The sequence below is a fragment of the Notothenia coriiceps genome, unplaced genomic scaffold, assembly GCF_000735185.1.
Source record: "Notothenia coriiceps isolate Sejong01 unplaced genomic scaffold, NC01 NC01_scaffold00011611, whole genome shotgun sequence".
Lineage (NCBI taxonomy): Eukaryota > Metazoa > Chordata > Actinopteri > Perciformes > Nototheniidae > Notothenia > Notothenia coriiceps.
In genome coordinates this window covers 54,231-69,382 of record NW_011344312.1, presented here as the reverse complement: position 1 = coordinate 69,382, position 15,152 = coordinate 54,231, and positions in this window count along the sequence as shown.

Genomic DNA, 15,152 nt, shown 5'->3' with positions numbered 1-15,152 from the left:
CAGAAGGTCGAGCGGGGCGGGCTCAGATTCAGAACTTCGGATTCAAATTACACGGATTCATCTCCCTCCATCATGTTGATTTGAATCCGAAGTTCTGAATCTGAGCCCGCCCCGCTCGACCTTCTGAGCCAATCACAGCGCGATAATGACCTGCCTTCCGTTTCAACCATACTTTCTCACACAGACATGTATTCTTCTCTTGCATACATATATTGTCTTCAGACATGCATATATTATTTATAATATTAAATGTTAACATTGAATGAATGTGCATGAGAGCAAAATGTATAAATATGAGCGTTAAAATATATGGATATTAGAGCAAAATATATGTGAGTGACAATATATGAATGTGTGCATTGAAATATGATAATATGAGAGCAAAATGTATGAATGTGTGAGTGTAAATATATGTATGTAAAAGGAGAATGTATGTGCGTGAGAGGACCAGTATGAATTACAGCCTGTAAGGCCCCTCATAGGTTATATAGTGGCACAGAGAGGGAAAGTGCTATTACCGATGCAGCACTAATTTACTAACATGAACCTAGTGTGAATGTTATGGGCTGGTGGACTCTTAATTATTTGCCAGTTAATTAAGTGCACACTTCATATCAAAACCCAGGATATGAGCCAGTGTTAATCATAGGAGCCTGGGAGTGTGATGATTTCAACTAATGAGGTGAAGTCTAAGTTATGATTATAAAAATAAGGCAAGTCGTAGGACAGTCATTAATTCCTGCTAAATTGACATTTTTGAAACAAACACAACTAATCCTAAAGTTCATCCTTGAGAAAATTCAAAGAACTATTTCCATATCATAAGACAAATGTTCTAAAAGAAAAGCCACTAAATACGTTGTGAGGGTACAACAATAACATATTTGAATCCTAAAGATTTTTTATTTCTCACAAAAAGGAAGTATCTTTTCAAGCATGGGAGCTTGTGTGTAACACCAGCAGAAGTTGTGGCTGTTTCCAGTATTACGCCCTGGGTAGCAGTTTCAGCGAGGTCAGAGGAGGCCAAAGGGTTAGGGAATGAGAGAGAGCATGAAATGTAGTTTGCTGTCAAATTAGGGCATGAGTGAGGACAGAGATTTATGAAGAGAGAAAAATACCAAGATACAGTATGGCTCAAATATTAAATGAAAGAAAGAGCAAGATATGTGGAGGGAAGATATTAGAAGAGGAAAGTCTGCACCAAGGTAAAACCCCCTTTTTAAAGTCAGTCATTACTGGATTATCAGCTCAAAGATCCACAACTAGTGAACCAAATTTAAAAACGTATGTACGGCCAGTATGCAGCTGTATTGAAACACAGTAGAGGTGAAGACAGAGAGCATACAAACCTATTTTTTAGCCAAATTAGAGATTTGACCATTTTTAATGTTTGGTTATTTCAGTGTACACAGCGATCTTTTAAAAAAATAACCTAAAAAGTGTGGATTCAGATCACATTTACATGTAACAGTGTTATAAGAACATCAAACTTCAAATGGGGACATGTTACCTGAATCTGGATTTTGCTGCTCTGTATGAGCCACAGCATTCATTCTAGTCTTAAAAAAGAGGAATGACCAATCTCTTCCACCAGTAAATATTTATAATCTGTCATTGGGCTAATAACTTCCACAATGACTGGACATTCCCAACTTGAATTACATCAGGACTGATTCTGATCTCCATAATTATACTGTGCCACAAACATGCCCTCATTCTAAGAAACACCACATGCAATACAAAATCACAACTAACTGACCTACTATGCTATTATACATACATGCTAAAGTATGGGAGGACTGAAAAAAATAGAGACCGCCAAAGATGGGGAAATAAAAAAAGAAGACGGCAAGCAATCGGAGTGTTATGAAGAGCAGCGTATACTAATCCACATTTGTTTCTGTATTCTAAATGCTTATCCACGGATTAGCATAGCTAAATGTAAAATGTGTCAACCTATTGATGCCATAATAATAAAACATAATCACTGGTCTTATCCTAATTAAGATCTGGGTGTATTTTGATACCATTTCAAAATAGTGGGAAACTCGTAGTGCATGAGTCATTTTTTGAATAACAGATCTTATCAGATTAAACCTAAGCAAACAAAATGTTTACATGGCCAACTACAACATTATGATCTATTGTAAACACCATGTTCAAATGTTGAGATAATGAGACCGGGTGGAATGAAGAACAGGGCTGAAAAGTTCTTATGTGAGATTGTTGACATGTTGAAGTTAAGTCAAAGGGTTAATGAGGTGCAAATGAATGCGTTCATAGGCACATGATGGCACATATGTCTACTTGGCATTTGTCAGAGGGAGAAACAGGAGTATTTTTAAGGAAGTAAAACAAACCTTTTTGAAGGTCAGGGCCGTAATACACCCTCCCACCAAGTTTCATGAAGATTGGGCTAGTCCTACTCACAAACAAACAACAAACAAAAATCAAAACATGACCTACTTGGCAGTGAGTTATCACCCAGTTCTGATGGTCCTTTCAGACCAAAAGAGCAGCTAAAAAAGTGATATTTTTCTCATCAGTTGGTGGAGAGGGGAAATTACATTTATTTCCTGATCAATTTGTCGGAAAAACCACACCTTATGCTAATGTTGCTCTATACAAAAGCAGGTACTATTTCAGACACATATGAGCAGCTAAAGAAATGTAGTCGATGAACATTCAAGAACATAATTGAATGAAATCCTGGATAAGCAGAAATCCATTGTCATCTTGAAGAGGGTTATTCACTTTGTATGACAGCCTTTTCAGATAAATTCATACAACACACACATTTTCAGTGACAGAAAGTACACTGAAGGCAGCCACACAGACCAAAACTGTAATGACGATCAAAATCTGTAATGACGATCAAAATCACTACCAGAAATGTCCTCACTTTATCCGAATCACTATAACAAAGCCATGGTTTCTAGTCCTCTTCCACCACGGTATGCTTCCTTTGTGTGTGTGATTATGTATGTGTGTATATCCTCCGCCACACAGAAACATTTTATGCATCTCAACACAATTTAATTTAGTTTAATCTCAGCCTTTCCAATGGGAACGAAACATATAATTAAACTTTATGGAACTGCCCGGCAGCTCATGCGGAGAAGCAGATTGTATTACACACAGACACACACACACACAGACACAAATACTGAGAATGCAAAATAATTTGTGTCAATGCATAATCAAATTATTATATAACATGTGATTTAAAATTCATCACCTAAAAATAAATATTGATAAGTCCTGAGTACACGGCAGTGCATAATTGAAAGAACAGCATGAATAACCATGTAAACTTATAATGCATCTTTTCTATTACATGAATGTGGAGATGTGGATTTCATTGATTTAATTCTGCGCTTCATTACATCTCCATGTATACAGACAAGCACTGTGGATGCAATAACACCAGTTATTAGGACTGATGCACAGGAATTGGTTCCAAATAGATTTTATTCAGCGCTGCTCCTGTCTGTTCAGAGCTGCTTTTATTAGGTGACTGAGGACTGAAAATGGTCATCTGTCTACCTGGATGGGGATTAGAGCCATGGATTCTTATTGCAGTTTCCATGGAAAAGGAGTGGTCGGGGCAGTAATGCTCTGAAGGCATTGCCTCGGAGACGGAGGGAGATCAACTGAGCTGAGATCTGATGTACTGTAACCTGTGGACACACATGTGTTGCACCACGGGCACCTCCAAGCACATGGGAGAAAGGATGTGTCTACATGTGTTCATGCATCATATGCAGACGCGTGCTGGATACCTGATGTGTTTTCTGCACCTCAGGGACAGGTCAGAGGCATTTTGTTGATATCCACCTCATATGTACAACAAAGGCCTGGTCCTCCGAGACCTCCTGCATCTCCCTCTCCTCCCCTCCCCTAGTTTACCTTATTGATTTCCACCCAGCTGGCCACTTGTATAACAATCCTTATGTGTGTGTGAGTGTGTGTTGGCGTGTGCCAGCACGTGTTGTCATCCACGCGATATGTAACTGATCTTGGTTTTACTTTCACATTTTGTTTTATACTGTTCCACATTCAAAATGTCAAGCGAACTTCAGCCCTAATGGATTTCACCATAAAATGTCTTTCATTAGTCTGACTATAGCACAGATGGAGTCTTATGGCTTACAATTCAGTACAGCAGCATCTTATGCAGAAGTGTTTTTGTAGGAAGTTCAACAGGTTTTTTTGAGTCCATTTCCCAAGCAACACGACTCCTTTCTTCTCTCCAATAACACACACACACACACACACACACACACACACACACACACACACACACACACACACACACACACACACACACACACACACACACCATTGGCCTTACAAAGTCCACACGTCCACACTATTCATTAATTTGTTTTTTGTCTTTCTCTCCGTCTCCCATCAGAATAATTCCCAAAATAATGATACATTCTTCAAATATGAGATTCAGCTGTTGTTTCAGGCAGAAATAAGAAGTCACATGTGTGAGTAAACTCAATAAAAAAAGAAAAAAGAGTTTTGGTTGCACAGGATTTGCAGTGGGAGCAGCTCTTCAGTTGGGCTTAGTTTCTTCGCCTTCATAGCTAAGGTTTAGGAAATTACCGGCAAGTCTTTGGACATCAGCAAGGGAGGCTGAGATGTCTGAGCACATGTGGGAGCTCAACCTAGTACTTTATCATTTCAGTAGTTGACATAACTGGCCATTTTGTCCTCAGAACAGAATACCTGTTGTCAAAGTCAAGAGGCTCACCTAAAAGCTGCAATACAGACAATAATCAAGTTGGCTGAAGAAGACACACTTTAAACCAACTAGAGAAGTGTAACTCGCACTGGAATGAGTTCGCAAAAATGTCCTTATAAAGAGCGGTTCACTGATCCAACATGACCTATGATCCGATCTGATCTTTGATGTGATTGTTAAAGACAGTTCATTCTGTTTGCTCATGACTGAACTATTTAGCATGAACAAACAGGCCCACTGCTCAATGCTTTTCAGTTTAAAACATATGAAAACCCTTCAAACCAGTTTGAACCTTACTGGGATACATTTGATTTGTATTCTCTATAACTGACGATCATCAAATGTTATGAAATAATAGTGATGCCGTGGTCCAGGGTCTGTGTGCTCCAGATTAGTGTTTTCTGGGCACACAAACTCTGCCTAAGCCACAGGCTGTGAGTCACTGGATCGGGAGGAAGAATTCACAGCTAAACAAACGTAGGACAACAGCCAGGCCAACCCACTTTGCTGGCAGCCATGCATGGACATGAGTTCACACATACACACACTTGTGCACATAAGAACGCACGTATACTGTGAGGGCTTTAAACACGGAGCAGCACATGCACACACCTAACAGTTACACACACATTACTGATATTCTTCCCCGTCTACGATTTACTTAGCAATGTTTTTCTTTTATTCTCAATCTTTCTGATGCAGCCTTTGATACATTTTCCCTTTTTGTTGTTATCTCTTCTACTGGCTTTTTCTCCAGATCGAGCACTTATCATGTTAGATAGAAAGTAGCGAGTATCTCCAGAGCCTACGGAGATAAAGTCCTTTGTATAGCGTGGACATATTGCTTTAAGTCATAAGTACACATACTGTAGGAGGGTCATGGAGCTCCCTGGCTTCATCATTTCACCACCTCCGCCACTGTCTACAGAGCAGGGTGAAGAGCACATTTATCTCACAGGCTATTGTATATCTTCTTACTCTGTCCTTTTTATTCCAGTTTACTGACAGCATAAATGCAGGCCATTTATTTAACAGGATTAGGAGATAAGGCTACTTTCCACTTGACCAGGGCACCAGCGCCACACACAAATCCTCCCTTGTCCCACAGCCTGAGGCTAACCACTAACACCTTCATCCACAGGATGGAGAGGGGAGGGCCGCACAGATAGAGATGATCCCAGCCAGTGGGCTACTAGGCTGAGTGATTTATCTCAGCCTTTGCCTGCTGCTTTGGGAATGTGGGAAAGGAGCATGTGGCTAGCTGGGCTAAGTGTGGCAAGAGTGGCTCATAGCATCGCGCTTGTTGTAAAAATGTATCCAGTTAAAGTTTAGAATAACAATATACTGTATGTCATATTCCACAGAGAACGCATTTTGGCGTGTTTAGAAATGAACATGGCGGCAAATTTACAAGGACATGAAATCTGTGGTGTTTACAGCTGCACATGAAACATTTGTTTATTGTTCCATCTTCCTGCTGTTGTATCTACACACTGTTGAAAACCACTAAAAATGCTGTTGACATAGTCGAATGAGAGGGTTCAAGACCTGTTGAGATCAGCCACACGTCTGATGCCATCTGGTTATTTCTGACAATGGGGAAAACTAAATATAGGCGGTAACAATGAGCTACGGTCCTTATTAGTCTGCAGTTCTCCATATTTCCATGTGGGGGCATGGCAGGGGGCAGAAACTTGTGGGAGAAAAGAACAAGACGCTCCATCTCTGACATTATAAAAGATCAGGGAGCTCTAAAAGGTCGCTGTTGCCATATTCTCCTCGGCGGTATTGACACTTGGTATTTCTCTGATCTTTTGCTCTAATTAAAAAAAAAAAACAGTTGCCAAGGCTGTGATTCAAGTGTGTTTGTGAGCCCTGAGTGTGTCGTCTATTTCGCATAGTTTTCCTAAAGAGTGTGTGTGTGTGTGTGTGTGTGTGTGTGTGTGTATGTATGTATGTATGTATGTATGTATGTATGTATGTATGTATGTGTGTGTGTGTGTGTGTGTGTGTGTGTGTGTGTTCATCAAGGCAACAGCACATAGTAATAAACCCTTCAAATGAACATCACCAACTCATTCCAAGTTGATGCCGGGCCAAAGTTCATTCCAGTAAGTCATAACGTGGAAGATTGATGATTTTAAAGACAGCTAACGACTGCTAAAGATCTAGGATGAATTCACAGAAGTAGCCTTGTGCTGATGTGCAGCTTTATATCATAAAATAAAGCCTGTCTGATTCCAAGTAATAGACGAGAAGAGGGGCTAAAGGACGCTGAGCTGCAGAACAACACATCCTCTGTGGTATTATCTTCATCCGTGTTAAAGTGTTATAATGACAGTATACATTATTAAACGTCAATGTTTATATACACTATACAAGGTGTAAGTCCACACCAGGCAGATTATGTAACACATCTGATGGTTTTGAACAACATTCACGTAAGATTTCCGTTCTATGAGCTATCAACACAATTCATTGTCACTGAAATATAAAACACCCATGAACAATAAAAGGATTGCCGTGTGTAAAAGAATGGCCAATGCACAACAAAGCATGCAAGGCAACACCTCTGCCATTCTTCCCTCAACAAAACTGTGTACAGGGAAAATGAAGCAACAATGTTTGACTGAGTATCACATCAAAGAAAGTACAATGTGTGTAAAGCCGAGATCTTGGCCATCATCAACTTGTCAACAAGCCCAGGTGTGGGTGATGGTACAGAGTGTGGAAGAAATGAGCCAAAATTCCTGTCAAGGAGCTGCGTCATCTCAAAGTAATGCCTATGGGTGGGTCATGAGCACCAGCATGTCCCGGCACAAGTGTTGGATTAAAAGGCTAATGAGTCCTGTTGGATTAATGTTTGCTGTATGACACGTTTAGGCAGAATGAGGCTAGAAAGACAAGCATACAAGGAAAAAACACAGGTGACACCCACACACAAAAGTTTAGTTGGAGTTCATTAAGTACTCCTGTCTTTAAACCAGACTAGCTTGCATTATACATAACTTTACTGTCTAACGTCCCTTTTTCCTTAACCAAATCTGTCTTTCATTATGTAAAAGTAACTTTAAATAATCCCTAAACCGCTGCAACAATCAACAACACATTCCTCTTAGGCGAGACACTTGACATAGCAACCTTGAGCAACCCCAGACTCCTTCAGATCATGTATAGTGGAAGTGAAATGGGGCGAATGAGACAGTGGGAGGAACTGCAGAGATATAAACAGATGAACTAGTAAGTCCTGCAGTATTTCTTCCATTTAGTTTCCATATACTGTACATGAAAGCTGGGGAAGATCCTGAGTTCATTTAAGTGCACAGAAGAACACACACACACACACAATCTCTCACACACACATGCACAGCGTCTGCAGATAAAGATCACGGGTGTCTTGTCGCACTGAAGCACAGAAGTAGTTGGCAGTGGGAGGTGACCATCAAAATCCACTAACACAACACACATGGCCTACTGTATACTTAAACATCTGCCTTGCTATACCACAACAGACTGAGGCCAGCTGCAGTCTCTCTGTGCCTTCGGTACTTTTTCCTATAAATGTTTTTCTGAAGAGAAAAAACTAATTCCTAAAGGACGTGCCTTCGGCTACTTAACCCTCCTGCTATACTATGTTAGATGATTACATCACTTTCTTTTTTAATAGAAAAGTATCACACACTAGGACCCTTTTTTATTTGAATCTGTTCTACTCTCAGTAATCTTGTCAATTTACACCATTCTTACCTTGAATGTTCCTTCAATATGATAAAACCTTTGGTTAATCTATTCATGCATGGTCTCTGAGTTTCAGAAGTGCTCTGAATATGCTGGATAATATATTATACATCTACAGGTTTGAGGTGTATTTAAAGAGCTAAAAGAAGATGGTTGCTTACATGGAGATTCACTGATATATTTAACTTATAAAAGCTACTCCACTGAGGCACATTTGTTGTTTCAAGTTTTCTTTTTAAGACTGTTTTTGACAAATTAAGGCTAATAAGTAGCAGGTGTGTGTCAGCTGTTTGCTCAGGTGCATTGACAAGGCTGATAATGTCACAAGTCTGATCCTGATCGGCTTGAACTTAAACATGCTTAAATAATAAAACACCAATAAGAACTCATGGGACTTCTTTCTTAATGACATGCAACATTTATTTTTGATGTAATAAAAGAATAACTATCTAAAAAAAGGGTTGGTCTTCACAGAACCTATGTATTTGGTTTGATCAAGCCAATGCAAAGAAAATATTGATAACAGTGTTGGCGTTTATGTAAGCTTATTTTGCTCGACAAGTTGCTGACCTAAGAAAAAGCATTGTTTATCATGTACATGCAAACATATTGTTCCAGGCACGGCAGAGTGAAGCAAACAATAAACCACACACTTCTAATGCTGTGTAATGTAATCACCACTCTGTGCTTTCAGTTCCAAACATCATTATAAATGGGTAATAAAAGCTACTAGATCAGAACTGATAATGTTATGTCAGATGCTGCAACATCCAGCGTGTGAGGCGGCAAGTATCACATTATAGTTATTGGCTCATCTCCATATGCCAATAACAGACTGGGCCTGAAATTAGAGGCAGGGTCTATCCCAGTGAGGAGCGGGCTGTCTGCCAGACACACCTGACAATACTGCCAAATGACCTCTGACCCTTTCCTCTGCTTTCTGCAGAGCAAACACACATGCAAGCATGAAAATGGGAGGGAAAATGAGGAAGATTTAAAGACACACAGATCCTTAAACCAAATCTGAAAGAGCTGCACCCATGGGTGGTCTTAATGGTTTACCACTTGTTACCAGCGTGGGTGTGTGTACACATATATGCATTTGTAAATTGACACCAAATGATTGTCTATGGAATCAGCAGTATGCATTTGTATAATGAAGACAAACTAGGGTTGGGTGTTTTTTGTAGACACTCCGCATTCCCTAAATGCAATACTCTCCAGCTGTAACAACACTGGATCAATCCTGATGCTCATTCATCACGGTCTGCACTGCTGCCAAGATACACAGAATAGAGCCTGGAACACATGCTGTACACGCTGGAGTGCTTCTTCGTCAACTATCATTGGCCTGAAGGTTGACATTATCTCATGTGTTGTTTGGGTCCAAATGCAACATTTAAAACAACATCACATCTCAACTATCAGGGAACCTAACAAAAACAAACAAACAAACAAACAAACAGTAGGCCAGTGGTAGTGTGTCTCAGATCTTCTATATGAACTGTAGACCTCTGCACTATTATACATGGTTGGCTAGGCTTATCCAGTCTTATAGGATGTTAGCCACCGGCACAAATGGGCTCTTACAGCTCAGTCAGACTGATTGATTTCAGGATTAAGTTATGTTGGATAGGATAACTGTCAAATTAACAATCAAATAAAGAACATGAAATATAAAGCCCAGTTTTAGTGCAGTGTCAACAAACATTATTGAAGTAAACAAGCCTTTAAAAGATTCAGAAGAAATGAATAACATGGATTTAGTATTCCTCTTGTGTTATCCTTTGTACTAAAACACCTACAGTGCCATCACACTGGGAGTCATAGATGATTCTAGTCTTCTGTTTTGATATCCAGTACCTTAAAATAGAAAACATTAAAAAGGGGTTGTGGTTCTCTCTGGAGAAATACATTTTGCATCTACACGCGGCGTTCAATTAAAATCCTTAAAGCCCTTTCTGCAGACAGGGGATAGGTGACAATTACACATACGCTCAAGTACACACATACACACATTGGGAGGGGATTTAGAGAGACGGATCTAGAGTTTGACATCAATAAACCCAATTCAAACCTCCAGCTTATATTCTGCCACAGACCTGATTTCCACTAACACTCAGGGCTTCACAAAGAACATGTTCTGTATTGATTATTACACAAATGTGTACCGAGGATGAATTATCTACTGCTCAAATGCAAGGTGTATGCAAACACTCAAACCATACATGCATTTTGTCTTCTTCTCTGTCTTGTAACAGGGGAAGGACCCACATACAGGTAATGCAGGCTCACAGCAGCAGTTCAGTGGTTTATTGCAAAGGTGAACATACATATTCTGACTGACAGGTCCAAACAGAAGTAGTGTACAGACAGGAAATGGGTCAAGGAGAGGTTCAGGCAGGAAGATAGGAACGGATAGGGTTCAGGTAACAGTGGTTTGACAGAAATGACAAAAAGCTAAATTGACAAACTGTCAACTGACTGGGAAAAGGTCTGGCACATGAACTGCAGGGGATTACTTTTGGCAGTATCAAGAATTGAAAACAAGGGCCCATATGCGGTCACCGCTGCCTAGTAGGCAATGTCTCCCCCTCTCTCTCTCCGTTCACTCTAAGTTCTCCAATAAAGGCCCTCTGGCACAAAAATACCCTTTAAAAAAAGAATTGAAAACAAGCTGGGAGGATGCCACTGAGACACTTGTCACAGCTTGCAAAACTGATGACAGTGATTTTAAATTGAGCTAAAGTAAAAGGATGTTCTACCACGCACCAAAAGCCAAAGGATAAAGCACAGCACATCAAGGGTTTACATAGACAAAACATCTCAACAAAATAAATAGGAAAATAAATAAATTGGGAAATCACAGGACTTCAACATAAAAACTTGACTCTGCGGGACTGATTGCAGTTGTTAATTAGATACCAGGGTGAACCACATGAAGTCTTACTTGTCAATAATGGAGGAGCTCATGCGTGAATGAGGGAACAGTGTGGCGTGGTCAGAGCTCTCTAGGCCATGATATTGGTCAACTTCATCGAAGATGAAGAGGCAGCACCTCCGGGGAGTGAGGGAAAGAAAGGACAAGCGGTTGGGTAAGTGCCCGCTCAAAAGTTATGCAACACTCATCGATTGAGGAGTGTAAACATACAGCAGAAGCCACTTACCCTGCCTGAAGTTTGTGTTCTGTCCGCCTGCTGTCCCCGTCTGGGGAACCCTGTCTCCTCTCCAGACACCCATAATGATTTAGAGAGTAAATGATCCGCGATGGAGTGGATTTACAAAGATGGGCCTGGCTCCGGCCTGATGCATCTGCTGCACAAGGGATACAGGAAAGCTACCATCACTTTCATCTCTAACCTCACTAAATTCACTTCAAAAATGTTAAAATCTTTTTTGGCCCGTGTTCCAGGAGGTCCCACTACATACTGTGGCCTTTCCACACTAACTCTACTTGAAATGAGCTTAGTTTTTTCAGATGGGGTGAGATACTCCGGACAGCATCAAGTCTGCTGTCGGCAAACTGTGGTTGGTCTTTCAATATATTGGGGTGATTTACTCTGAGATGTTACGAATTATTTATATCAGATCTGAAAAGCATTTAGAAACATTAAGCCAACACTCAAAGGAGCATTTCAAAGTTTTTCCAAGAAGCACACAAAACATAAAGGGGAAAGTGTTGTAGGCTTTACCACACTGGAAAATTGAAGAGATCCACAGGCGTGACTGACAACCAGAGTCCTGATGTAGTCTGGGAAAAATGATGCTTACTTCAATTTTAGATCAGCACTGAGGAATATATGAAGCAGAATATGTTTAACATGCTTATCCTGAAAAACTGTGAACATTTTGTTCATCATTCTTTTCCTTTATTGGGCCTATTGTTGGTGAAGAAGTGTTGTAACTGTTTGTTTTGGTATACATACCAACAGCTCATCTTGTTCTTCCAAGAATCACAATATGCAGCTCTTGAAATAATGAGGAATCCACACAGTCTAAAAAAACAGACACACATATAGTAATTAAATCAAACTGCAAGCATAAAATAGACACTTATACTTGTCCTATAACTTCCTGTCATCTCCAGAGTCCTCTACCAGCTGATAAGATGGGGAAAACAGATAGTTCTAGCGGCATACATCTCATCAAATGTCATTTATCTCTCTCTCTTTCTCACTACACACACACACTATCCTGCAGAAAGCACAACTGTTGAACGTTTGCTAACAATGTAAATGACATTGTTTTTCCAAGTTTTTGAGGCAAAGTACATTCCAGCAAATGTCCAGCCGAAACAGCATAAACACCACACACTGCATGTCCTGGTGATGTCACACATCCCTGCAGCTGTGCTAACATTTATCAGTGATACATAAATGCTACACACAACTGCTCATTATTGTCTCTATCCAATAAGCACTGTCTGACTCTTGATCTTTTAGTTGTTTACAATTTGCTGTTTTTACTTCTTCAATCATATAAATGTTTCTTTTATGCTGAAACCGCAAACAAAGAAAATGCTGCTTTGTCTTGCTGTTCTATCTCTGGTTTTACAAGTGGGACCCATAAAGTATTCTGAGACTGTTTATTTAAAGTTTTTCGAAGAGGGCCAACACTTTGAGGCTGCATTCTTAGCGGTGGACGAGCTGTACTTACTGTAAGTATAATTTTGCGGCGGTTGTACCTAACTTAAGTTTTTCAATGTTATGCTACCTTAAACTTCACTGCATATTGGAGGCAGATATTGTACTTTTCCAATATTAATCTCACACACACACACACACACACACACACACACACACACACACACACACACACACACACACACACACACACACACACACACACACACACACACACACCTCAGGGTTATTGGAATGTCATTTCACTGTTTTTGGAGAGGGATCAGATTCCCAATTCCTCTTGACCTCCCTCCTCTCCCCCCCAAGGGCTCCACAGCAAATGAACAGGGTCGCCATGGTAAACAGGCCTCGCCAAACGGACGATCCGCCCCAAGCATCCTTGCGGCAGAGTCGAACCGATCTATGTGGAGCCAAAAATGTAATAAACAGCCAATCATACCACGATTAGTTTTTATGTCTGTCACCATGGAATAACAGCGAGGATTAATAACATTTTGTCACTCGTTGGAACATTTTCAGCAACAGCTGGAGAGCTGTGTTGCCTCATTTGAGGTTATGGTGAGAGAAGGGGAGAGATGATTTTGTGGTAAATGGAGAGTTTCTCGCCTTCATGTTTTGTGTGAAATAGTCTCAGTTATTTTAGCACACTCTCATAGCACCTCTATTCACACATTGACCCCTTTTTCAAACCACTGATGACAATCACATAACCCTGCAATAGAGGGTGTCGGCAGCAATCTGCAGACATTGCTCTCTGGGAGGCCTTCCTCAGATACAAGGCTGATATGTCCCGCTCTGGGAGGAACTATGTGTTTCTGTCTCTGATTTTGTTCCAACATCCATATTTATTTTTCATCCTCTTGCAATCTGATAATCAGATTTCTACCTCACCTGAGACTTTGTTTAGTCACTAGCTTAAGTACACAGAGTCAGAGAGAGGGGGGGGAGGGGGTTGAGGGATGGATGCACATACAGAGGGAGCAGATGACATAAAAGAGATAATTCTGGGTCAGCAGGTTCAAAGCCCCATGGTGACCTTGGACGAATCCTAAGGGTTGGGAACTGTTAACTCATTTCAAATATGCATACCGTCAGTATATGTGATCAATTAAGTAATTAAGATACTTTTATCAAGTGCTGTAATAACATGTGTGCTGTGCTTGACACCAATTTTGCAGCTCAATTTAGCAAGATCACATATCATCAACAGTTGTATTAATTTATCACATGTTTGACTACCCTAATGCTTTGGATCTTAAATGGAAAAAGTCTCACTTTTCTGACAATGAATAATTGTAAAATACATTATTTCTGGTACTTATTGATTGTGAGCAGCCATACCAAAACATCCGGCACAGCCATAATGCTTGCTATGTCATGACTGAGTATGTACTAAGGATGATTGTGAATGACAGATTACATCTGAATAATATTACATTATGCCGAAATCAAGTTGGCAAAGACATTGTCTTCTTAAATATTCCTAGAACATACCATTTATATTTGGGTAATTATATTCCATTTTGTTGTGCATTTGGACAACGTTGATATCCTCTTAATGTGACATTTGCTTAACTTAGAATATCCTAATTGTATTCATATTTAGTAACTCATAAACATTGTTTAAGGAGGGTTGTGCATAAAAAAAGGTTTGTTATCCTTATGTTATCCCTATTCCTTTATTTAGGTCAAATGAAACCAAAGACTATTGAACTCAATTATCCATAATGCTTTAAGATTATTCTTAGTCTGGAAAAACTTTGTTATGATAGTTTCAAAAGGTCTGCTGTATGTAATCTGTCACCCCCCATTGGATACAAGAATAAGATGAACACACATAATCCAGTACCATATGTCAACTCCCCCAGCCTTCAGCCAGCCCCACACACACACACACACACACACACACACACACACACACACACACGCCTCTCTTTGGAACATTTCACTGTAGTTAATCAACCTATGGCCCACTAAGAGGATGATGTTAGGTATTAGAGGGGAGGAGGGACCAGGTC